This window comes from Scyliorhinus torazame, chromosome 16 (genome assembly GCF_047496885.1).
Source record: "Scyliorhinus torazame isolate Kashiwa2021f chromosome 16, sScyTor2.1, whole genome shotgun sequence".
Lineage (NCBI taxonomy): Eukaryota > Metazoa > Chordata > Chondrichthyes > Carcharhiniformes > Scyliorhinidae > Scyliorhinus > Scyliorhinus torazame.
The window spans coordinates 55,458,652-55,483,876 of record NC_092722.1 but is presented as its reverse complement, the minus strand read 5'-3'; the positions used below and the strand labels follow the sequence as shown (position 1 = coordinate 55,483,876).

The 25,225-nt window shown below is 46.2% G+C and overlaps 1 protein-coding gene across 5 annotated transcripts in view; it reads left to right on the top strand.

Annotated features, from left to right (window-relative positions):
• nphp4 (nephronophthisis 4) overlaps positions 1–25,225 on the top strand; it is a 770,918-nt gene that overhangs the window by 439,782 nt on the left and 305,911 nt on the right. The window lies entirely within an intron of this gene.

Sequence of the window (25,225 nt, the reverse complement as noted above, 5' to 3'; positions counted from 1 at the left end):
TTCAATTCCCGTATCAGCTGAGAATTCTGAATTCTCCCTCTGTGTACCCGAACAGGCCGGAATGTGGTGACTAGGGGTTTTTCACAGTAACTTCATTGCAGTGTTAAGGTAAGCCTACTTGTGACAATAAAGATTATTTATTTGGGACTGGTATAGCTCAGTGTGCTAGACAGCTGGTTTGTGATACAGAACAAGGCCAGCAGCGCGAGTTCAATCCCCGTACCAGCTGAGAATTCTGAATTCTCCCTCCGTGAAGCCGAACAGGTGCTGGAATGTGGCGACTAGGGGCTTTTCACAGTAATTTCATTGCAGTGTTAATGTAAATCTACTTGTGACAATAAAAAGATTATTATTATTTTGAGAGGAAGAGACACTCTGTGGGCAGGGGGAGGCTGAAGGCCTTTTCTAATGAAAGTGGAAGGGACAGATGCTACAGGGTTTAGTTAGTCCAGATCATAAAACTGAACTCTTTAACTTACTCGTTTAGATATAAAGAAAAATGCCCAGCTGTGTAATATAATCCAGTGCAATCATAGGCCTAAATCTTCTGATCAGAGTTGGAACCCTGTGTCTGATGCTGCCCAGATAGAAAACTAGCCACTTGTCTGGGGCCATTGAAACGACTTTGACTTCTGATCCACGATGCAGGAGAACTCCCCGAGGGTAGGAATGCTTGAAGGGAGCAGCAAAGAGAATCAGCTCAGAAGACGCACCCTTTTTTATGGCACTAGCTGCTGTAGAGTAAGTTTTAATGTCCAGTGTAAACATTCGTGAATGGATGAGTGGATGAAGGAATGAATGTGTTGGGGTGGATAAGTGGCTGAAATAAGTGGAAAAGGTGGATGAGGTGAGTGGGTGAGGTAAAGGGGTAGGGTGGTATGGTGGCGGGTGGTAGATGGGATGGTGGTAGGTAGATGCGGTGGCAGTTGGGTGATGAGTGAGTAGGTAGGTGGGTCGGGGGTGTTATCGAGTGTTGTGTGGAGAGGGGCCGTCAGGACAGGAGCTAGTCAAGTAAGATCAGGAGTGGGAAGTTGGGTGGTGGAGGCTAATTAGGTCCCTGGGGAGGGGAGGGTTCAGAGGAGGTCGAGAGGGTTAGTTGGGGTGGGGGAGGAAGTGGTGTGAATGGTCAGTTGCATCTTTATTCTGGAGGCAGACTAGGATTTTTCTGTCTAACATTTCCTGGGTAACTATCCAGGTAAGTAAATCAGAACTGTTCAGAGTCTCTTACTTAACTCAGAGTTGGAGACGTTTTTGGGAGGTCTGGGGAGCAGGGAAATTGTCCACCGGAAGTTGAAACCTCCCGGGCAATTCCCGCAGAGTCAGCAAGTTGGGAGGTCGTGGGGGCTGACCCGCATCTTGTGTCGTGCATCCGGTCTCCGACAATCTGGAGACCGGACATTCTTTGCCATAGTTTTTTCTTCATGAGACATTTGATTCTTTATGAAGTGAGCTCCTGAAAAGAACAGGATGCATTAATGCATAATTTCAAGGAAAATGTGTTATTCACACATTGAGGACTAATAAGCAGCCAGTAACGTTAAATGAATACTCAAGTAATCATTTTTGTGGAGAGGTCGGCAAAGAACACTGGAGCTATGCTGACTTTGTCACAGTTCTGGTTACATTGAAGCTGGTGATTTGTATCTGTTAAATTTTGTTCAGGTTACATGGTTTGTTTTATTCGCATCTGACATGTGCATTGTAATGTTTTGTCATATTTTCCCATGCTATTGCAGTTTAAATTAGTCGAGCAGATATGAATGGGAAGGGTCATGTGGGGGGGGGGGGGGGGACTTTAATGTGGGGTTGGGTGAGGGTAGAATTTGACATCCAGGAAAAATGCGATTGTGTTGGTAACCAGGCTCAACCCACCAACAAGCATGTAGGTATTAGCAGCGGATTATTAATTTCAGTGTGCTAAATGCTCAATTAGTGCTATATTGATGTCAGTTTTGCAATTTAACTTCGGTCCATTGGGTTTCCTGGGTTGTCTGGAACTCACCAGAGAAAGCAAGGTGAGAAAGACAGTGGCAACTGAGGGAGCGAAGGACATGTCAGGAAGATATGCCAACTTATACTCAGTACACATAGCTGCTTTCTTAACTGGTTGTGAGAAAGTGTGCCACTGAACAAACCATCAACACACTGATAGCATGCATCAGTGCCTGGACAAATCTGGGGGCACCTCAGTACGCGCAGAGTCTCCAGCATGGAATGACAGAGTGATTAGCACTGCTGCCTCACAGCACCAGGGTCCCGAGTTTGATTCTGGCCTTGGGTGACTGTCTGTGTGGAGTTTGCACATACTCACCATGTCTGCATGGGTTTCCTCCGGGTGCTCCGGTTTCCTCCTACAGTACAAAGCTGTGCAGATTAGATTGATTGGCCCATAGTGTTCAGAGATGGTGCAGATTAGTTGGATTAGCCATGATCAATACGTGGTATTATGGGGATGCAGGGGAGTGGGCCTAGGTTTATTTTTTATTTTTAGAGTACCCAATTCATTTTATCTAAGGGGCAATTTTAGCGTGTCCAATCCACCTACCCTGCACATCTTTTGGTTGTGGGAGCGAAACCCACGCAAACAGGGGGAGAATGTGTAAACTCCCCACGGACAGTGACCCAGAGCCGGGATCGAACCTGGGACCTCGGCGCCGTGAGGAAGTAATGCTAACCACTGCGCCACTGTGCTGCCCGAGTGGGCCTAGGTTGAATGCTCTTTCGGAGGGCCGGTGCAGACTTGATAGGCTGAATTGTCTCATTCTGCACTGTCGGGATTCAATGGAATGGTCATGGAGTGCTGTGCTGTGCACAAGGAAGCTGGGTTGGTGGGGGAGGTGGAGGAGGAAAGTGTTGTGGGCAATGCACCACCAGTGGTGCACAATACAGCCCTGGATGTGCTCATTATTGCGAGTCTCACATATATTCCTGTTCAGCCATCTAACAACCACCTGCAATTTGGCTCCCCTGACCCCCAATTACGAGTAGCAATAAACACTCCCGCAAAATAACCACGTTTCCTTTAACAGCCTCCCATTGCTCAGTATCAATTCATATCTTCTCATTCATCATCATACAGCTAAAACAGCCACTTGCTAGCCAGCAAGAAAAAATAGGCAAGATGTAAAAGTGATGCAAAAGAATATTTATGTGGCCCACATGTACAATTGACACTTCTCAATCTAACCCTCTGTAACACACCCTTTGATCACAAATACAACTTTGAAATTTATCAATCTAACCCTGTATAACACACCCATTGCTAACAAATACAACTGACACTTATTAATCTAACACTGTGTCACACATCCGTGTGTATATCTTTGTACAACCAAACATCTTTACTCTTTTTTTTCCTACCACTTCTACACGGAACAACATTGGTGGCTTCGGCAGAGGTAGAGACCGACTCCTCAGATCCATGCTCTGACACTCATGCACTTGCCAAACGTGCTCTTGGTTTTGGATTCCATGAACACCCCAACAAAGACTGCTGCACCTGCATCAGTGCAGGGCTGAGATGACCATTGGGACATGAGACAGCAAGTGGGTACTGACTGAGGGCTGGGCGGACATGAAGGCCAGCATCCAATGATGGCAAGCCCCGCTTCCAATGATGTTCAGCCCCACCCTGAATGAGGTCTCAACTGCTGCTCTGCTCACTCTCACTCGGGTGGCCAGACCTCAAACCTCGACAAGTGCCTGTGCTCTGTCTGGCTGCCTCACTGCTGCTGGCTATCTGGCCTGGTGGCCTTTGTTCTTTTTGGTGGGTTGTCTGCCCTCCGTCCTTAGCCTTGTCCTGGAGACCGAGAGTTGCCCCGCTGCTCCCATCAATGGCATTGTCGGCTCGCACCCCGTTGTTAAGTCGGCAACCTCACTTTTGCCTCAGGCTGCCTGCTAGAAACTTGCCTGTTGCTTTGCACCTTTACTTAATGGAAGTTCAGAAACTTCATGCCAATTCAGGAGATCTCTAGGTCTCATGAGCCTATCATCAAATTTAGAGCGACCAAGGTCCATGGAACACAACAGTCATCTCTCCACATGGGGCCCCCCATTGGCCAGGGCCCTGTGTCGCAGTGCTGTGTGTTTCATTGAAAGTCCACCTCTGATTCCGCTCATGGTCAGCCACACGCCCCTGCTAACAATGAACTAGATATAATTTTGCTGCTTATTGATGGGGTGCAGAAAGGCTAAGGTTGATCTTCTGCATTGCAGTGAAGGTAGCGTACAGGTGTGTGAGCTATTGATGAGGCCATGCATGCTCTGGTGTGACCGCCACATTTAATGCGCCATGCAAGTGGCCACCTTTTCCATGGAGCAAGATATTGTTGAAAAGCCCTGTGATATCATGTCACCCATGCTTAAGACGGACTCCTCCAAGCTCTCTGCACGCATGTACAATGCAGCTGGAAAACCTGCTAGGCATCACAGATATGAAGATTTTAAAAATTACTGCGTGTGCTGGAATCTGAAATGAAAACAAAAAATACTGGACAATCTGACAGCATCTGTGGAGAGAAAAGGGAGCTAATGTTCCGAGTCTGGATGACTCTGTCAAAGTTGAGATTGTCCAGTATTTTTCATTTTTGTCACAGATATGTGGCTGCATTCTCCCAAAATGAGACTATGTCCCCATAGCGTAAAAAAGGAGTTTTACTCCTGAATTCCTAGAAAAAAGTTGAACGAATTCAGTGCCCTGCAGGGGACTAGCAGGGACCCGGAGTGAATCTTGCTGCTTTTGCTGCAGATACGGACCCCCGCACTTCCGGTTCGGAGTCTGCGCATACGAACGGCGCCGACCTCCAGCGGCCACGCCGTGCTCCATGGTGGACTTGGACCATGGAGCCAGGCAAAATAAAATTGCCCCCAGATGATTGTCACACGAGTGTTTCCAAACTCCTCTCTTAAAAAGACATGCTTTCAAAATCTTCTTTCAAACAATGCCTTCCCTCAACTGTTTTCATCAAGGATCCACCTCCCGGTTTCCAACTATCCTTTCAAACGTGGTTTCCTCTTTGCTGTTTTAACAAGGACCTGCCTCCAGATTTTCCAATTCTCCTTTCAGTATTTCCTTTGTCTTGAATTGGCATAGTGTCCAAACGTTTACTCAACTACTCAGCCCCCAACGTACTTGTTTCCAAAGGCTAGAAATAAGAACACCAAACTTACGATTGCTTCCGACCTCTGTCTAGGTTTCCCCTCATCAATTTCAACCACTTCTGCACTTCGAGATCTGTTTTTAGTTTCAATGACCCGTACCCTGTTCCAATATAATGGTGAAAGAAAATGACTGCGGGTGCTGGAATCTGAAACACAAAATACTGGCCAATCATCCAGACTCGAAACGTTAGCTCCCTTATCTCTCCACAGATGCTGTCAGTCCTGCTGTGAGTGTCCAGTATTTTCTGTTTCTTTTCGTGACCCTGTTCCAATGGCAGCTCCTCTTCGTTTATTCAACTTCAAATTTCCTGGAACTTCTTTTCCATTCCCCAGTTTCTACAACTAACTGTCCTTTCATGCCTGGGCTTGCTTTCTTGCTCATTACTCCATGCTGGTTTCGCACACTGGGCTAAATCGTTGGCTTTTAAAGCAGACCAAGGCAGGCCAGCAGCACGGTTCGATTCCCGTACCAGCCTCCCCGAACAGGCGCCGGAATGTGGCGACTAGGAGCTTTTCACAGTAACTTCATTTGAAGCCTACTTGTGACAATAAGCGATTTTCATTTTCATTTCATTTCATGCTATGCCCAGAGTTGAATGCTGTTCACTGTCTGGCTTCTTGGTTCCAACTAAACTCAGAAAGGTCTTTTCCCTAAAAGTGGCCCCGGTCGCTAATCAACTTCTCATTCTTTCCTGAAACTCGTATTTACTTCACATGTCATAATTTCTCTCAAATAGAAACACAGTTTGAATTGAAACTAAAACCCTCATACATACAAACACTTTAAAAGAAATAAATTTAGAGTACCCAATTCCTTTGTCCAATTAAGGGGCAATTCACCTAACCTGCACATCTTTGGGTTTGAGTTGAAACCCACGCAGACACGGGGAGAATGTGTAAACTCCACACAGACAGTGACCCGTGGTCAGGATCGAACCCGGGTTCTCAGCGCCATAGGCAGCAGTGCTAACCACTGCCCCACCCTGCTGCCCCACATACAAATACTTTTAACGTTAATCTAACTAGAGTTCACTTCACTTAAACCTATACCTTCCGCGGGATCCTTCGTTGGTGGGATCCTCCGCTTCACCGGCAAAGCACCCACGCCTGCAGGTATCCCAAGGGCGTGGGGGTGGCCACAATGGGAGACCCCATTGGCCGGCTACGGGAAAGCTGCAGACGGGGGCGCCCCCGCCGGAAAATGGGGCTAGCGGGACAGAGAATCCCGCCCCTGATTTCTAATATTTTACAATACAAATATAGATCAATTCCAGTACAGGCTGAGGTTATTCATGAAGGCCCCGCCTTCTCGACCTTGCCCCTCGCCTGAGGTGTGGTGATCAAAATCACTGCCAGTCAGCTCTACCCCTCAAAAGTGAAATCAACCTATGGTCATCTGGGATTATGGTGACTTTACTTTAGATCACTTACACCTACCTCTGTTTACTGACTCATGCTCTAAGCTTTTTCCCTTGGCTCTAAACTCCAAACTCCTTTAAATGCGGGAATTGAAATTGCATAAGGCTGGTTGTCATCCCACTTGCTGCCTCTAATCGGTCTGGAATCCTGGAAATGATATGACTAAACAATGGGATCATAAACCCACTGACAGACACTGCACTGACTTACAGATTCCCCTTGTGCTACAAGACCCCTTTGCTTCAAGTGTGTCTTAAAAGTCCAGCCTTACATTTCTCAACCATTGAATTTCTAGTAATACACCATTCCTGTTAAATGGATGGAAGTTTGTGCAGAGTTTCTCTCTGCAGCACAGTGGCTCCATTGCCCTTTGATGGGGCGGTGATTTTACTGTCCCTTTTCAGCTTTGGCAGATTATGTTGACAGCTGCTGTAATAATCCACAGGAGGCAGGGGTCCCGTCACCACACCAGTATTTATTTGCAATAACTTGTCTACAAGAGCAGCTCCAAACAGTGCTGCTAGCGTTCCAGTCAACTTAAGACCACCTCACAAAGCCGACACAGGTGCTTATATGGGCCCCCTCAATGAGCTGTCATTGAGGGAGCTCATACTCCAATTGGCCAACCAATAATGCCAATTGGAGGTCATTACAGCTGCTGTCTTTACCTTTGGTTGATCCACTTGTACTCAAGCTTGTGATTTTCTCTTTCCTCTCAAATACTTACTCCTAGCTGGACAATCTGACCAGAATGCAAGATAACCTTGGGAATTGAAAGACAATGTTTCCCTTGTCGATGAGGTGCAGCAATAGAGATACCTTATTTTTAATAAGCTGTTAAATTGAGGCCTTCTTTGCCTGTTCAGCTGAACATACAGATCCTGTTTTATTAGAGAAGAGAAGGGAGCACTCTTTAACTAGGCAATAAAATACAAAATTTCAAATATAAAATTGATTTTGGCAGGCCTTTATCGCCAAGCTGGAAATGCTCTGTGAAAGAATCAGACCTTTTATCGCACCATGCTTTGTACAAATGCTCACCTTGGGCGCGATTCTCTGACCCCCCCCGCCGGGTCAGAGAATTGCCGGGGGCTGGTGTGAATCTCGCCCCCGCCGTGTCCCGAATTTTCTGCCACCAGAAAATCAGCGGGGGCCGGAATCGCGCCGCTCCGGTCGGCAGGCTCCCCCCGGCGGTTCTCCGGGTCGCGATGGGCCGAAGTCCTGCCGCTGTCAACCCTCGCCAGCCGGCGTCGATTGAACCACCTACCTTACCGGCGGGGGCAGACGGTGCGGGCGGGCTCCGGGGTCTGAGGGGGGGCATGGGGCAATCTGGCCCTGGGGGGGGTGCCCCCACGGTGGCCTGGCCCGTGATCGGGGCCCACCGATCGGCGGGCGGGCCTGTGCCGTCGGGGCACTCTTTTTCTTCCGCCTTCACCATGGTCTCCACCATGGCGGAGGCAGAAGAGACTCCCTCCACTGCGGGGATGCCTTGAGCGTCCGCTGACGCTCCCGCGCATGTGTCGCCCGGCGAAATCCTTTCGGCGCCGGCTGGCGTGGCGCCAAAGGCCTTTCCCGCCAGCCGGCTGGGCGGAAATCATTCCGGCGCGGGCCTTGCCCCTCAAGGTGAGGGCTTGGCCCCTAAAGGTGCGGTTCCCGCCACTCCATTACACCGGATTCCCCCACCCCGCCGGGTAGGGGAGAATCCCGGCCCTTGGGCGAGATTCTCCAACCCCCCGCCGGGTCGGAGAATCGCCGGGGGCTGGCGTGAATCCCACCCCCGCCGGTTGCCGAATTCTCCGGCACCGGATATTCGTCGGGGGCGGGAATCACGCCGCGCCGGTTGGCGGGCCCCCCACCGTGATTCTCCGGCCCGGATGGGCCGAAGTCCCGCTGCTAAAATGCCTGTCCCGCCGGCGTAGATTAAACCACCTATCTTACCGGCGGGATAAGGCGGCGCGGGCGGGCTCCGGGGTCCTGGGGGGGGCGCGGGGCGATCTGGCCCCGGGGGGTGCCCCCACGGTGGCTTGGTCCTCGATCGGGGCGGGCCTGTGCCGTGGGGGCACTCTTTCCCTTCCGCCTTCGCCACGGCCTCCATGGCGGAGGCGGAAGAGACTCCCTCCACTGCGCATGCGCGGGAATGCCGTCAGCGGCCACTAACGCTCCCGCGCATGCGCCGCCCGGAGATGTCATTTCCGCGCCAGCTGGCGGGGCACCAAAGGCCTTTTCCGCCAGCTGGCGGGGCGGAAATTTGCCCGGCGCGGGTCTAGCCCCTTAAGGTTGAGGCTCGGCCCCCCAAGATGCGGAGCATTCCGCACCTTTGGGGCGGCGCGATGCCCGACTGATTTGCGCCGTTTTGGGCGCCAGTCGGCGGTCATCGCGCCGATACCGGAGAATTTCGCCCCTTGTTCCTCAAAACGTAACTTTTAAATCACGAGGTCAGTTTTGCCGCTATGCTTAGTTTACATATGAAAATATTTCTGGAGACAAGCAGTTTGTGTCAATTATCTAGGGAGTTTTTAGGGTGTTTCATTTGGCAGCAAGGACACCTGCCCTTTGTCCTGCAAATTGAAATGTGATTTGATGCGATTTCCTTTTGATGAAAAGTGATTGCTTTCGCTGCCGACAGGTTACGGGTGGTGGGTGGTGCTGACACAGCCTCAGGCAGCAGAGAGATACACAGATGGCGAGCCTCCGCACGCTGCTGTGTTAATTTGTTTCTGTTCTTCGCTGCTATCGACTGGTACCATCCCCTGGCTTCCAATGTCTTGTAATTGAGGGCACACCAGTGAAACAGCCTGGGGGGGATTGTGGATGTGGAAAGAGGTCTCAGAATTCTGAACATTAGCGTAGGCGGGAGAAACAGGTCGCAAAAGAGCAGATCATGATATGGTGATGCGTGGCTGTTTGGCAAACACAGACAGTGCAGATTCTGAGCCATTTGGCAATAGAGACAGCTAATAGCTTACATCTAATATCATTTTTATGAAGTCTACACTGCACCTCAAATTATACCAGTGGATAAGCATTCAAAGGGAAAACTTAAATAATTAAATTTGTCAGATGTTAATACTGCACCATTGAATGACTCCAGCTTCATACGCCACTCATCCATATATCAGACCCAATTGTGTTGTAGGGTGAAGAAGGGGATAATTAGTCCTTAAGTAAAGACAAGAAGTGTTCCATTTGCCACAGTTTATTTATGTCGTCCATTTTTATTTTTGGGAGTTCATTATTTTGATGTGTTGCCTTAAAGCAAATGATTGTCACACTTTAAATGGTCTAAATAAATAATGTGACTGAGTAACAGTTTTTAATTGAACTGTGAAAGAATCTAATACCAGGTTGCCCGTGTCTCTTAGCTTATTTGATTTTAATATAAAGGGAGAAAAATATACCCGAGTACAAATAAGGTAGACTAAAAACCTGTGTCTATTTTGTGGGGCTTGTTTGTTTGTAAACATAGTGAAGTTGATCTGCATACAAAAGAACACGGTTGTGATGGGGCAGTGATCAAGCTAATGTACACCTGTCTGAAGAGCAGAGTCTGATTGTGTGAAAGGTGGTCAGTTTGAGATAAGTAGTAGGATAACTCCAGTAAAAGTCATTTGTGCGGTAAATTGAGATGACAGGATTCTTGCAGGATGCCGTTGTCAAGTTAAAAGATGATTCTATCTCTCATACGAACATGCACACAGTAACCGCATCAAGGAGAGATTGGGTTGACCAGGCCTGTCGTCAATGGAGTTGAGAAGAATGAGGGGATCTCATTGAAACGTATCAAATTCTGACAGGGCTGGAGAGTTTGGGATGTTGCTTCCTCTGGCTGGTCTTATGGGCCAGGGTTCAGAGAACACCAAAGTATATTATGGAGTTCACCTGACCCACAACTTTTAATAAATTTTAGTAGAGTAGAGTAGGGGGATATTGAGGCAGGTCCGTACGTGAACAGAGCCGTGGTTTGCAGTACGTTTCATGTGTAATTTGTGTCTTGACGTCTTTTTTTGTTTGTACTGTACAATGTCATTTTTTCAATATGCTTAAAATACCTCAATAAAATTGTTTGTTAAAAAAACCCAAAAAACTTTTAATAAATTTTGGTTATGGGGAGCACAAGAGTCCACTTTACAGGTGTGATGCAACAGAGAACTACCCCACAGATACAATACTCTAGAGGTAACCCTTAAGACAGTTTCTAGCAACATCCATAAGTTAAACTCTTTTTACAAAGACAGCAGGTTTAAATTCTCTACAGAAACAGGTATTACTTTGAAATCATCAAGTGATCTGGAGACATTCTTTTTCATGAAGAGAGAGAGGCCAAAATACATCTGCCTGGTTCCAATGCAGCTCTCCAACTGAAAGCGAAACTAAGACACACTGCAGCTCCCAACTCAAAACAAAAGTAAAAAGGACAGACAGACAGCCCAGCTCCACCCACACACTGACATCACTGCAGCTGTTTGATAAACACCCATTTCTTAAAGGTACATCCACCTGACACGGGGGCATCTAGAACAAGGAGTCACAGTCTCAGAATAGGGAGTGGGCCATTTAGGACTGAGATGAGGAGAAACCTTGCTTTGGAGGATGGTGAACCCTTGGAATTCTCTCCCACAGAAGTTAGTGAGGCCAAGTCACTAAATATACTTAAGATGGAAATAGATCAATTTACAAGCTCAAAACGTGTCCAGGGTTATGGGGAGAAAGCTGGTGTATGGTTTTGAGATAGAGGATCGATCATGCTCATATTGAATGGGGGAGCAGGCTCGAAGAGCCGAATGGCCTACTCCTGCTCCTATATCCTGTGGGCAGAATTTTCCCCAAATTAAACTAAGTGTCAATCTCAGCACAAAAAACAGTGTAGAACCCATCGGCCCTGTGGTGCGATCCAGTCCACGATTGTTAGGCACTTTGGAAAAAGAAATTTCCCCACGTGAAAAATACTGTGCCTGCCATGTGACACATCTGATTCAACTGCACCAGTGTCATTTGAGCAGTTCAATTAAGGAGGTGCTGCATTTAAATGGCTCCACACCAGTCCAGCCAAGAGGCTGGAAGGCAAGAAGTCAGCTTTATGGAGGGGGCCCTCACACGTTTGTTGGATGCCGTGGAGGAAAGACAGGCAGCAATCTACCCGCAGCCAGTCAGGAGACCCTCCAGTAAGGTCACCAACCTTGCATGGGAAATGCTGGCCGCCCTGGTGAGTCCCAGAACCCTCCATAAGAGGACGAGGGTTCAATGCCAAAAGAGAAGGGCAGCATGGTAGCACGGTAGTTAGCACTGTGGCTTCACAGCGGCAGGGTCCCAGGTTTGATTCTTGGCTGGGTCACTGTCTGTGCGGAGTCTGCACGTTCAGGTGCACCGGTTTCCTCCCACAAGTCCAGGAAAATGTGCTGTTCGGTAATTTGGACATTCTGAATTCTCCCTCTGTGTACCTGAACAGGCGCCGAAATATGGCAGCTCGGGGCTTTTCATAGTAACTTCATTGCAGTGTTAATGTAAGCCTACTTATGACAATAAAGATTATTATATTATAAATGAATGACCTCTCCTTGCTGCCAGGGTAAGTGCTTCTTATCTTCTCTCACCACTCTCCCTGTCAGACACCCCACATGCTGCCACCCTGCTGGGCCCCACCACCTGACCCCTTACATGGTTCCTCCTCTTCCCTGAGACTTCTCTCGTCATAACTCATCCCTTTTCATGCATAGCACCCACATACACCAGGCATCATTGCTCTCTCACCCAGCTCTCTGCCTGCTCACAACTTCCCCATCTGTCTCCCTGCAGGACAAGCTGGCTCATAACTGCTACAAGCAGATGAAGGTGGGCAGTGGCATGGCAGATCCTGACTCTTTTTGAGGAGAGATCACCGGAGCTTGCAGGGGAGGAACAGGAGCAGGCCGGTATGGAGAGTCAGGTGGGCAGGAGGGAGAAAGGTTAGGAGGCTTTTCACTTTCATCCATCTGACCAAACTCACTTGAGTGCTGATGTTGTTTGTCCCTTAGCTACTGGAGATGCAAAGGCAGAGTAGGGAATACCAGGAAGGGCTGGCAGTGACACTCCAGAGATTGACTGCCGGCTCACGAGCCCCGGACCGCCCCACTGTAGTGGCCCCAGCCTCGAATAATGCCCCCCCTGCCCGCGGATCGGCCCTCCCCCAACTGTGACGGCGCTGGACTGAGTCTGCAGCCACCACACTGAGTTCGCAACTGGGTGAGACCATGAGAGACCCACGCCGTCGGGACAGAGCATTGGCTGGGCCTCAGCCAATGTTCGGGAGCCGAGGATATGGCGCGCGGCATACTCCTAGAGTGTGTCGCTTTTCAGGTGGCGGATCATCGTGAAAGCGGCACCGCCCCCGATTTCATCATCATTGGGGATTCTCCGCCCCATTGCCAAATGCGGTTTTGGCGTCAGGGATCGGCGAATCCAGTCCCGGGTTTTTGGCCTCTCGCAAGATTTAGCAGGCATTATGAAATTTGCGCCCGCAGCCAATGTGGCCGCTAAATTGCAGTCTTATGTTTCTATGCACAGGAAATGCATCTTATTGGTTGTCGTCGATATTTATTGCCAAATTTTACCCCTTTCTCTTCTCCACTCCTGAAGGCACTGATTCACACTGTTTTCTATGGTGGATGAAGCCCTCCAGTGCCGCATGCGAATGTTCATTTATTAAGTGTGAACCCTATCAGTGAATGTCATCTGTTGTTCAGCCTTTGATGCCATCATGGCCAAAATTGATTTTCCCCTCTCCTAACAGCATTGCACTTGACAGTAAGAGGGTTGTGGATAGCAGTAAGAACGAATTATTGCAAGTTGGATGTGATGTTGAAGTCAACAAAGCAGGACCGTAGCTGAGGGCAGCTACTTAGGCACAGAACAGATTGGAATCTGCAACATTTTGGTCTCTACGACTCAGCGTACATGGAATTAAAGAGTCTTCCAGCAGAGACCAATTGACCAAAAGTGCCAAAAGAGTTATTAAATTAATCTTGCTCCCCTGCTCTTTCTGGAGAGCCCTCCACTTTGTCCAAGTTTATGTCTCAATTCTATTTGGAAAGTTACAATTGAATCTGTTTCCACAATCCTTTGAAGTACATAAAAACTTGCTGTGTAAACAAAGACCCTTTCAATTTCCCTTCTGGCTCTTTTGCCAACTATCTTAAATGTGGGTCTCTGGTCTTTAACCCTCCTGTCATAGAAACAGATTCTCACCAAATGCTCCATCAAAACCACTCAGAATTTTAAGCATTTTTAAAATCTCCACATAACCTTGTCTGCTCTCTCTTAAGGAGAGTAACTCCAAGTTCCCCTTAAGTCCCTTATCCCTGGCATCATTCTGGTAAATCTGGTAAAGCCACTGTCTACATCAATAGGAATGAAGTAGAAAGGGTCGAGAACTTCAAGTGTACAGATCACCAACAGCCTGTCCTGGTCTCCCCATGCCGACACTATAGTTAAGAAAGCCCACCAACGACTCTACTTTCTCAGAAGACTGAGGAAAGTTGGCATGTCAGCTACGACCCTCACCAACTTTTACAGATGCACCATAGAAAGCATTCTTTCTGGTTGTATCACAGCTTGGTATTGAGCCTGCTCTGCCCAAGACCGCAGGAAACTACAAATGGTCGTGAATGTAGCCCAGTCCATCACGCAAACCAGCCTCCCATACATTGACTGTACCTACAATTCCCGCTGCCTCAAAAAGGCAGCCAGCATAATTACGGACCTCACGCACCCCGGACATACTCCCTTCCACCTCCTTCCGTCAGGAAAAAGATACCAAAGTTTGAGGTCACGTACCAACCTACTCAAGAACAGCTTCTTCCCTACTGCCATCAGACGTTTGAATGGACCTACCTCGTATTAAGTTGATCTTTTCTCTACACCTAGCTATGACTGTAACATTACATTCTGTAGTCTCTCCTTCCTTCCCTATGTACGGTATGCATTGTTTGGACAGCATGCAAGAAACAATACTTTTCACTGTATACTAATACATGTGACAATAATAAATCAAATCAAATCAAATCAAATGTCCTCAGCAATCTGTCTTAAGGTCTTCACATCTTCCCTAAAATATGGTGCTCAGAATTGGACACAGTACTCCAGCCGAACCAGTGATTTACAAACGTTTAGCAGAACTCAGGCCTCTATTTATAAAGCAACAACCAAGGATTTTCATCCAGGGGACAGACACTAGTCTCAAACTCCATTGCTCTAATGTTGATGCTGTATTTGTTAGAGAAACACTGTTACTGGGTATGTCCTGTCTCACCATCAGGTTAGACCCAGCAGAGGTGGCGGCACAGTAGAATACAGTCAGAGAGAGTTCCCCTGGGAGTCCTCAAAGTCGACGCTGGACCCTGTGCAGTCTTTTGGCTTCAGGTTAAACATGGCCAAAGAAACCTCCTGCTGATTACCATGTACCGGCCACCATCAGCTGATGAATCAGTACTCCTCCATGTTGAACACCACTTGGAGGAAGCACTGAGGGTGGCAAGGGTGCCGAATGTTCTGGGTGGGGGATTTCAATGTCCATCACCAAGAGTTGCTCGGTGATACCACCACAGACAGGGCTGGCCGGGTCCTAAAGGACATAGCTGCTAGACTGGGACTGCAGCAGGTGGTGAGGGAACCAACAAGAGGAAAAAACATACTTGACCTCATCCTCACCAACCTGCCTGTTACAGATGCATCTGTCCATGACAGTATTGGTAGAAGTAGAAGTGACCACCGCATAGTTCTTGTGGAGACAAAACCCCATCTTCACGTTGAGGATACCGTCCATCGTGTTGTGTGGCACTACCACTGTGCTAATTGGGATGGACTTCGAACAGATCTAGCAACTCAAGACTGGGCATCCATGAGGCGCTGTGGCCATCAGCAGCAGCAGAATTGTATTCAACCACAATCTGCAACCTCATGGCCTGGCTTATCCCCACTCTACCATTACTCTACCAATCGCAACAACCTTCAGCCAGAAGTGCCGAGTGGATGATCCATTTCGGTCTCCTCCAGAGGTTCCCAGTATCACAGATGTCAGTCTTCAGCCAATACGATTCACTCCACATGATATCAAGAAACGGCTGAAGGCACTGAATACTGCAAAAGCTATGGGCCCTGACAATATTCCGGCAATAGTACTGAAGACTTGTGCTGCAAAACTTGCTGCAACACGAGTCAAGCTGTTCCAGTACAGCTACGACATTGGTATCTACCTGGCAATTTATAAAATTGCCCAGGTGTTTCCTGTACACAAGAAATAAGACACATCCAACCCAGCCAATCAGCATACTCTCCGTCATCAGCAAAGTGATGGAAGGAGTCATCAACAGTGCTATCAAGTGGGCAGCACGGTGGTGCAGGGGTAGCACTGCAGTCTCACGGCGCCAAGGTCCCAGGTTCGATCCTGGCTCTGGGTCACTGTCCGTGTGGAGTTTGCACATTCTCCCCGTGTTTGCGTGGGTTTCGCCCCCACAACCCAAAGATGTGCAGGCTAGGTGGATTGAACACGCTAAATTGCCACTTAATTGGAAAAAATGAACTGGGTACTCTAAATTTAAAAAAAAATGTGCTATCAAGCGGCACTTACTCAGCAATAACCTGCTCATGGACGTTTCAGTTTGGATTCCGCCAGGGTCATTCAGCTCCTGACCTCATTGCAGCCTTGGTTCAAACATGGACAAAGGAGCTGAAATGCCAGAGATAAGGTGAGAGTGACTGCCCTTGACGTCAAGGCAGCATTTGACCGTGTATGGCATCAAGGAGCCCTAGCTAAACTGGAGTCTATGCGAATCAGGGGAAAACTCTCCGCTGGTTGGAGGTTAATCATCTCACTTTGGACATCACTGTCAGGAGTTCCTCAGGGTAGTGTCCTAGGCCCAACCATCTTCAGCTGCTTCATCAATTACCTCCCTTCCATCATAGGGTCAGAAGTGGGGATGTGTGTGGATGACTGCACAATGTTCAGCACCATTCGCAACTCCTCAGATAATGAAGCAGTCCGTGTCCAAATGCAGCAAAGCCTGGACAATATCCAGGCTTGGGCTGACAAATGGCAAGTTACATTTGTGCCACACGTGCCAGGCAATGAGCATCTTCTACAAGAGAGGATTTAACCATTGCCCCTTGACATTCAGTGCCATTACCATCGCTGAATCCCCCAAAAACAACATCCTGGGTGTTACCATTGATCAGAAACTGAACTGGACTAGCCACATTACTTCTGTGGCTAGTAGGACAGGTCAAAGGCTAGGAATCTATGGCAAGTAATTGAACTCCTGACACCCCAAAAGCCTGTTCACCATCTAGGAGACATAAGTCAGGTGTGTGATAGAATGCTCTCCACTTGCATGGATGACAACACTCAAGAAGCTTGACACCATCCAGGACAAAGCCCCCTTCCACGACAAATCCCCCTTCCACAAACATTCAAACCCTCCACCACCGACAAACAGCGAGAGCCGTGTGTACCAGTAACTTGCCAAGGTTCCTTAGACAGCACTTTCCAAACTCACAATCACTACCATCTAGCAGGACAAGGGCAACAGATACCTGGAAATGCCCCCACCTGGAAATTCCCCTCCAAGTCACTCACCATCCTGACTTGGAAATATATCGCCGTTCCTTCACTGTCATTCGGGCAACATTCTGGAATTCCCTCCCTAACTGCACAGTGGGTGTACCTTCACCTCAGGGATTGCAGCAGTCCAAGAACGCAACCAGGGATGGGCAATAAATGTTGGCCTAAACAGCGATGCCCACATCCCGTAAACAAATTTTTAAAAATTAAAAAGTGGTAGGTGTATGCGGATTTAAAAAAATCTAGCTTTTCTATATGTTCACTGAATAACTAATTGGCCGAAGAGTCGTTACATAAGAACATGAGCTTTCCCTGTTGCCTGGCGATTGGAATCACCATGGTGTAGTTTGTTTTGTATGTGTTGGTGGGAGGTATGAAATCCTTTACAAAGCACAACAAATATAAATGAAACAAAACAACTAAAATAATTATTGCATTGTTTCAGTTTCATGAACTGTTACACAGGAAATTTGAGCACCATTTGGTAAAATTAACGGTGTACATTTTGAGGTGTGTCAAGTCACAGACAGCGAAAATGGCTCATCAGTTTAACTCTTGTTTGCATTTAAGGTCCAACAAGCCAAAACCTGTTTGATCTTTCAAAGAAAAAACTCACAAAACTCTCAGGCATTACATACTGCTTTGACCTCAGCTTTAGTCAGTATTTGGATGTTAAATCTGGTATGTCTTTTATATCTTTGACGATGTGGCCAGCATTACAGATAAGGCATGGACAATCCTGTGCTAATTAAAAATGTTAATGCAATCAAAGGAAGTGCATTCTAGGTGAAGGATGTGCCTGCATTGCACTGAGTTGATATTGCATTGTGATTCGAAGTGAGTGCCACAGATATTCTCCTACTGTGTCATCGAAAGGGGTTGATGTTGAATGGTGCACATAGTGAACAATGCATGACCGCCTCTGTATGTATGAGATTGTGTATTTTAGTATCTGATACACCTAGGGAGATTGTTATGCGAATGAACACAAATAGATAATACTTAGCATTCTCTGACAGATCTAAGGAGAGAGACTGGAGCTAATGTTTTAAGTCTGGATGACTCTTTGTCAAAGCTAGAGAGAACTGGAAATAGGATCAGATTTATATGCTGCGGGGGTGAGAGGGATGGGGGTGGGGGGCGGAAGCCTGGAGCAGTGGGGCTGGATAGAGAGCCAGCGATAGGTGGAGATTGACGAAGATGTTGTGGACAAAAAGACAAAGGGAACGCAAATGGTGGTGATTAAGGCTAAGAAGGGTGCTAATAGTGGCACATAAAGAGATTAGAATGTGTTCATGGCAGATCGACGGTAAGCAGTGTGTCAAAGGACAAATAGGAACAGGAACAGATGGCCCTGGTGGGTTGTGGGGAGGGGAAACAATGTTGAGGGAAAAATGGAAGAAATTAAAATAAATTGATAGAAATAAAAATGGGCTAAAGGTGGAGGAGAGAGTTCTCAGTCTGAAGTTGTTGAACAAATGTAAAGTGCGGAAGGCTGTATGTAGCGTGCCTAATGCAGAACCTGCATTCAGTTCCAAAATATATCAGGAAGGATATATTAGCCTTGGAGGTGGTGTGACACAGGACGATATCAGGATTAAATTAAATTGTTACATTAACAGGTTGCATAAATTACACTTAGAATCCATTGAGTATAGAAGATCCAATTGGGTGATCCAATTGAGGGGTTTTAGGTGATTATAGGCTGGATACAGAGAAGCTATTTCCTCTGGTGGGAAAGTTGAGAACAGGGGAGTATAAGTTCAAAATTAGAGCTAGGTCAATCAATGGTGATGCCAGGGAGCTACCCATAGGTTATTTAAAATCTGAACTCCCTCCCGCCAAAAAACTACAGACTGGGGGTGAATTAAAAATTCCACGACTGAGATTGAGAGACTTTTATTAGGCAAGGATATTAAGGGTTACAGTGCCAAGTCAATAGTTGGAGTTAAGATATAGGTGAACAGGACTTGTGTTCCTATGGTCCTGTGCAATATTCCCATCAAGAAAGAACTGGAGCGTTGTCCTAGATTTTATGCTCAAGTGTTTGGAGTCCAAGCAGAAATGTTAATCTACCTCTCTGTTGAGCATTTTTTAGTTCTTGTCAGCTCTATTTGAAATGTCCAGTGTTCACACTTTGAATTTCATTCTGGCTGTACTGTTGTCAGATTGACATCTTGTGAGATGAAAACAAAATACTGTGTATGCTGGAAACCTGAAATAAAAACAGAGAATATTGGAAAAGCTCAGCAGGTCTCGCAGTAACTGTGGAGCGAGAAACAGAGTTAACATTTCGAGTCTGTATGACTCTTCTTTGGAGCTAAAGAGAGGGACAAATGTGATGGATTTTATACTGTTAGAGAGGGGGTGGGGCAAAATAGAAGGTTTGGGATAGGTGTAAACTAGGGGAGATTTGATAAAATGTCACGGAACACAAGACAAAGGGAGTGTTGATGGTCTTGTTAAAGACTAAAGAAGGTGATGATCATGGAGTAGAGGTAAGATAGCAGAATATGTTAATAGCAGAAGGGTCAATGCTCTGTGGAAGCAAAACTCAAGAACAAGTGACGGATGGCCCTTTGCAGGGTGACTTTTAAACAAAATAAGAGATTACAATAGAGTGGTCAAGATGGAGGAGAGAGAGTCCACAGCCTGAAGTTGTTGAACACAATGTTACGTCCAGAAGGCTGGAAAGTGTCTAATCTTCTGAGAACATCTTTAGGCTCTAGCCAGGAATTTTCTCAGTGCTGCTCCAGGTTCCATTGTTGTAACTTCAATTGAAGTGCAATGAAAACTTGTTTAATATATGTAAACATGGCCACCGCCACACTACCAGCAAAGTCAATGCGGTGGAGTGGGAACAGCTATGAAGGAACTCCTGGCTTAAGCTTCTTATATGTTTTGGAAGAGGCATATGTTTGCAAATTTATTTTTGTCATTCACTGTTACCCAGGGCAGAGAACATACCGCTAACCTGCTCCCAGTACCACTTGAATTCTGCTGTCTAAAGGCAAAATATGTTAATGAGGGCATGCAAGCTGCCTCATCTCTTGTTCAACCCCATTCAGTGCAGTCATATTACCTATATTTATTTTTATCCCCTCCCCCATAGATTATTGCTGTAACTAATGATGTCACCAAAAATAATATATCAAAAAAATGTAATACTTGCAGGAATCTGCTACAACAATGAATTTAACAATTTTAATCTAGAAAGACTAGAACCTGAAGACACAGCCTCAGACTGAAGAGACGATCCTTTAAAAGTATGAGGAGGAGGAATTTCTTCAGCCAGAGGGTGGTGAACCTGTGGAACTCATTGCCACCGAAGGCTGTGGTGGCCCAACGAAGGCTGTGGTGGTCAAGTCACTGAGTGTCTTTAAGACAGAGATGGATAGGTTCTTAATTAATAAGGGGATCAGGGGTTACGGGGAGAAGGCAGGAGAATGGGGATGAGAAACATATCAACCATGATTGAATGGCGGAGCAGACTCGATGGGCTGAATGGCCTAATTCTGCTCCTATATGTTATGGTCTTAATTACTGTTGTATTATTATATATTGCCAGGCTGTAGTTGGAGCACAGAACATTGATAAGCTGTGTGAGACATGGTAAATACAATTAATCTGGAAACTGATTGTTTCATTGGATCTGATACCCTAAAGGACAGCGGGAGACCCTGCAGACCACTGTGTAAGCAACAATCAATTACCTTCATTATTATGGAGTTAATCACCAAATGATCACATGATGCTTCATAGATTTATATGACGGATCTTTTGTTCCTGCAAAGTGATGTCGATAAGGCCAGGCAGGGATAGACCAAGAAACGGATCCTGGTCACGTACAGCTATGTGGTTGACATAAGGAATTCTAATATGGTAAACACATTAATTCCAAGAAGCTGCTGTTCTTTTTCTAACCTTGAATGCTTTGAGTTGAAGTGTTAATGAGGTGCTTGTCAATTCCAGGTTAGTTTCATAAATAGAGAATTAATCACCCAGTGATCTTTAGAGTTAATTTTATTGTGGATTGACCAGGACGAGAATAGGACTATAAAATTGTCAAGGCAAAAAGCAAAGTGCTGCAGGTGCTGGAAATCCAAATTTAAACAGAAAATGCTGGAAATATTCAGCAGGCCTGGCAGCATTTGTGAAGAGAAAAACAAAGAGCGAAACTTTACCTTTATTTGTTGAGTGTAGCAGCGGGCGGGCAGGCAAAATGACATTGAAGCTGTTGGCACCAAGGTGGCTTACTCCAATATATTGCTAGGAACTTAGTTCATAAAAGTTGAAGGGGCGGGCCCCACGATGTCATGCTGTCAGGGCGGACTCTGATTGAGCCAGCAGCTTCATTTTCCAAAGATTGGGGCACTGTTTTTAAAGGCAGCCCTGATGCACCAAAGTTAAAATGGAACCACCGTGACACTGCACCTGACACTGCCTCCTGGCAATGTGGGCAGTGCCAGGTGCATTGCCAGGGGCAGTGCTTGAGTACTGTTCTGTTATGACCCTCTTCCCACTGAGCGATACACTCAGCTGAGAGCCTCTGGTGGGTTAACCTGAGAGGTGCAGACTATGGGAGACCGGTCGTAATTCACGATGCCGTGCCCTCATGCCGATGTGAATGGATTGTCAAATGCAGGGGATGATCGGGTGTAGAGGCCTGATAATGACATGCAAATTTATTATAACAAGTTTCTCAGCATTGAAGGTCAAGATTCCTGTTATGCCACTGGTGGTGGGGGCAGGGAGGGGGGGACATTCACAACGAGACTTCCCACCGACGTAAAACACGATTGGGTCGTGAGATTTTCCACTCCAGCTGCCAAACCTGCCCGAGAAATAAAGGAGCGGAAAATTCCAGCCAGAGTTAATGTTTCAGTTCAATGATCTTCCAAGAGAACTTATTATTCTAAAATGCCTTTTAATGAAAAATGTCATTCTCTTAGCCTGAAGACATTGAATCAAGCTAAGATTTTGTTTGTGTGTGCATTGACAGCCCATGTTACTTCAACCAAGTGGGCAATGACTGAGTGTGTTTGGCTGGATGTTCCGGCATCAATGATGTTCTAGCTTGCAGTTTAAAATTTCAGCCACATGGTTGCAATTGGGAACAGGAACTCTAGCTGGTTTCACCTGCCTTCACCCCTTCTTTCCACCCCCTCTCTCCCCCCCGCGTCACATTCCTGCCCCCATTAGCTCCCAGCCAATTGTAACATCCTGACTATTGCCCTTTGAGCTGAATCAGCCAAGGCGTGAACTTGGCACATTTCTTGTCTGTGTTGACTTAAGTACCCCCAAACTGAAGCATTCAGTCGAGGCCTGGCATTCACTTGTCGGAAAGGATGGATTCTGTCTGGTTTTAGCTAATGAACCTTCCGGCAACATGGCTGAATGGAATAGAGGGAAGAAGGATGAGAGTTAGTGACATGTCCACCTTGTGAGCCCAGCCATCACGGGGTTTGAATGAAGTGCAGAATAGCTCTCTGATGCTGAACCATGCAGAAATTCCACTGCCTGTCCCCAAGGTCCAGAGAAACATTTAAACAGTGAAAAGCTGACTCACCATAATCAATGCCACAATGGGTCCACTAATGCTTCATCAGAATTTTGCAGTCCTGGACAGCCATGAACTTACTGATTTGTTGAATTCAAAAAGAAAATCAAATATATTGGCCAATCCTGACTCTCATTTAGTTTAAATTAATTTGCAATTTAGGAAATAATACACAACTTGCTTTCTAAAAATGGTTCTTGGACACTAATAATTTATGATCCAACTCTAGCCTATATTTTTAGCATAGGAATTTAGCAGAGACTTTGACTTAAAATGGAACCTGAATCCAATTCCTGTAAAAATCTTTACCACAGCAGTTTAATAAATATTACAAGCAAATTAAAGCACGTGCCTCATTTTATGTTTATTTTGTGACAGAAAATAATTGCAAATCAGCCAGTGGCTTTCTAAGATTGAGAAAACCTTGAGCAATTAAGATCTGCATGGCCCAACTTTAACCAGTGAAAAGATTTCTAAATTGATGGCCCTCTTAGTAATTGCATTTTAATCAAACAATACTTGCCTCATAACTAAAGTTCCACAATCAATTTTAGTGTTTTGTTTTTCACAATTAGATACTTATATCATAAATTTCCCTCACATCACATATTGAACCTATCCTTTGAGACCTACTTTACTCAACAATTGCATTGTTTATTAATAAGTTAATCGTAAATTTGATTGATTTGTAGCTTACTTGCAACCGTAGGAAACTAATTTACAAATATAAAAAATGTATCCAATTGGAGAATAATTGAAAATTGTGTTTTTTTTAATTAAAAAGTTAAACGCAGGGAACCGTAAAGCATGAATTCTTCATGATTAATTTATTCCGATTCATAAACCGATTGGTTTTCTGATCTTTTCTGGTTTTTTTCTATCCTCTGTAAGATATGTCACAAAGCCAGTTATCCAGAGTTAAAGCAGCAACCACACTGTAGTTGCCACAATGAATATGCCTTATCATTTTGGAAACGTGAATACACCATTGAATTATTAGTAGGGTGCAGAATGGCTGGGGTTTTAGCGATTTATCCACCCAGAAATTAATATAAACCCACCGATGATGTGCTTCCATCAGGTTGCTCGTACTGGCTGCTGAGCTTGTTCAGGAAGCAGTTAATTGCACATGTTCACATTCCATGACCTTGGGCACAAGTTCGCATGTCTCAAATCCTGTCCGTTTGAAACTAAACAGCATGAAAATCACTCCATGGTATGAGCTAGTTTTTAAAAAAATTGTTCATTGGATATGGACATTGTTGGCAAGGCCAACATTTCTTGCCCATCCCTAATTGCCCATGAGAGGAGTTAAGAGTCATCTACATTCTTCTGGATCTGGAATCACATGTCGACCAGATCAGGTAAGGACAGCAGATTTCCTTCCCTCAAGGGCATTAGTGAATCAGATGGGTTTTTACACAATCATTGATAGTTTCATGGTCACTTTTTTTAAAAATTGAGTTTAAATTCCACCAGCTGCCATGATGTAATTTGAACCCATGGCCCAGGAGCAGTGTTTTGCAAACTTTTTGTCACGGGACCCCCTTTTGCCAACCGGCCGACCTTTGGGACTCACGTCGGCTGACCTTTGCGACACCTGTCACGTTCGCTTCCCTTTAATGCAAAAGGGGAATTGCTTGGTCCTCATGATCTCATTTGAATCCGGTTCAAAGGAGGACAGGACAATGCGCATATCAGGTGCCGATTTCAGCCAGTTGCTTTGTGCCGTCTTCATCTTTATGAAAACGGAAAATCCAGCCTTTCATGTGCAGGCCGTCGCGAAGGGCAATAGTAACAAAATGCTTATTTTACTCAGCACTGGATACTACTGGGAGATGCTATTCAGAATGCTGACAGCTTCATAGGCCTTTGGTGTGTTTTTAATGTGGTATTACATGGCAACTACAGCAGCATAGTCTTTTAATTTGGAGTTGGCTGTAAGTTAATAACTGTCTCTGGGGTCTCAACCTCAAAAGGAATCTTTCACCCACCACTTCTCTTTTCAAAATCTGAAACTTATCCTCTCATTTGCCAGTCCCTGCACGCCACCGATTTGGGCGCCATGCTGCGTTCACTCACTCGTGGCGATAACGAGATTTGCGGCCCACACCGGCATGCAAAACCAACATTTGCATATATTAACTGTGATAAGCGGGTTGGACACGGTATGCTCCGTCCTCCCGCGATGCTCCGCTGCTCTCAGGCAGATGTCTTGCGGGTGCGAATTACTACAGTATTGACAAATGCGGACAGGGTGGCATGGCTGCAGAGGGGAGTAGGATGCTAAAAAATACAAAGAAACCATTGAAAACTGTCGGGCTTACTGGGAAATGGTTGGCCAGGTTAGGCGCAGTATCGAGTACTGACGGTGCTGAGTCAGTGGACTTGGGTCGTCTCCCTTGAAATCGGGGTGGCCAGCTCATACCGCCATTTCTGCAGTCTATTTTAATCGCATCCCTGTGTGGTACAGGCTCCTGGCTGTTCACACTGCT